A 2,106-nucleotide genomic window follows, 5' to 3' on the forward strand; every position below is an offset into this window, starting at 1 on the left:
CCAGAGTGAGGGAAGCTTATGTAATCCTCTCAAAATACTATCACGTTGCAGTGTACTGGGGAGGATATTGCCTTGCAGCAGGAAGAAAAGGCTATTGATAAGAAAGATTCATAGTCTCAGCCCCAGAACCACATCAGAGTTGGCTTCCCCACCTATAGAAATATGGCCCAGAGGATTCATTCCCCAGGACGAACACATCACCTGTTATCCAGCAGGATCAACAGGCAGTAAAATGGACAATATGTGCTTCATCCAGTCAAGTGGATGAGTTATGCTGGGACATATCCTGGTTCAACTGATTCTCTTCATTTGACGATGTCAATTTATACCATAAGAACCCATATATAAGTTTTTTGAGGATGAACTTTAATGGCTATACTTGTTGTAATGACTTCTTTTTCCAACAATGCCTTTTTTCCACCAAGAATATCAAACAAATGAGAACATATTTAGGGAAGCAGTAAAGCAATAAGAAAAGACCCTGTTCCTTCAGATTCCATGAGGGCTCAATGTAGATACCCTTGTTCAGGTCAGAGAGTACCTGATATTCCTCTACAGGCCGTCAAGAAAGAATAGAGGCCTCAGTACTGAAATCAATAGGACTAACCATGACATAGCTGCAAGTAAACAGATCAGAATCAGGCCCTGACAGATTGAAATATAAGAGAATTTGAAATGATAAAATATTCCATTCGCTGCAGATATTGAGCCTAGCAGTTTTATGTATTGATGATACTTGTCCTACTTTTTGCATTTCATTTTCTTCTTCTCTATTTAATGTGTCCCATGCTGTGTTGCCATTCTGAGGCTTTGAATGTGCATGGTGAACTGTTGGACACCCATCACAATCAGTATTGTAAAAACTTTTTAAAAAATGCTACTGTATCCCATAGCATACTCTGAACTGGCTTGAAGCCCTTTGGGAATTCAGCTTATACTTCTATAAAACTGATTTACTGTTCCCATTAGAATCTGTGAGGAAGAGAGAGATCCCATTTCAAAGTAGGTTTTTCATAGAGTGGATAATACCCCAAGGAAATATGAAGCTGATAAAATGAACTCCTGCTTTTCCCTTTAGAGTGCCACAGGATGATATTTTATTTGGTGTCACATCTGAGGGAAAAATTATGCTGCAGCAGTGTATTATAATAGAGGAATTTAGTTTGTCAAATTTGTTTTGTAAGTGCAGTTTTTCCCCCAGTTTCCTCATTTATGTTTTGTTTTATACACAGAAATTGAAGATTGACAGTATTAGAAGATAAACTGTTGTTGTTAACTGATCTGATACTAGCAGTAGTGAAAATTAAACAGTCAGAACAGTTTTGTTCCTAGGAGCTGATTGTACTATTCACGCTGTTGTAGAAGGGTTCAATCTAAGGTAGATCTGGTCATTAAAGAACATCTGCTGTGTGGGAACATATTTTCTGTGTCACTACTTGAAGTATGGCACAAGCTCTACCTCTCTCGTTACAAAGAGTAGAGATTAAATCAAGAAAAAGTATATATTAACTACATTCTACCTAGTGGAATTCCCCTGCAGTTTCAGCTGAATACAATTTGCCATTCTCTGTCCTTGTTTTGTAATGCTCTTGGGTGCTGTTAAATAGTTACTATGTTTTGCATCAAGTGTGCCCACGTTTTAATAGAGGAAGAGAAATGATTCATGTCTATTTATCTATCCATCAGCCACTGCTGAAATCACGTGGCGATCCTTTGGCATGAATATTGTTATTCTTGGAAGCCAAGAATTTTGCGTTTTTAAGGCTGCACAAACTTTAGGCTAAAAATGATGGCACTGTTTTAGAAAGGAGACGAATAAAAGGAAACATGATATATATGTGTATAATTTAAGATAATGAGTATTATAGAGGTGGAAGATGAGGAACTTTCATTTTGACTGTCATATAACATAAGAACACAAGCACATTTGGTGAAATTGAACTCTAGCAAATTCCCAAGTGTTTGAAGGAACACTTTCTCAGTCAGTGCACGATTAGACTGTGGGGAACATTGCTACACACTGCTGCTGGAGTACTGCGTCCAGTTGTGGTATCTACAGTTCAAGATGGATGTTGATAAATTGGAGAGCATTCATGCCTTTTAGGG

This window comes from Alligator sinensis, unplaced genomic scaffold (genome assembly GCF_000455745.1).
Source record: "Alligator sinensis unplaced genomic scaffold, ASM45574v1 scaffold1091_1, whole genome shotgun sequence".
NCBI classification, from domain to species: Eukaryota; Metazoa; Chordata; order Crocodylia; family Alligatoridae; genus Alligator; species Alligator sinensis.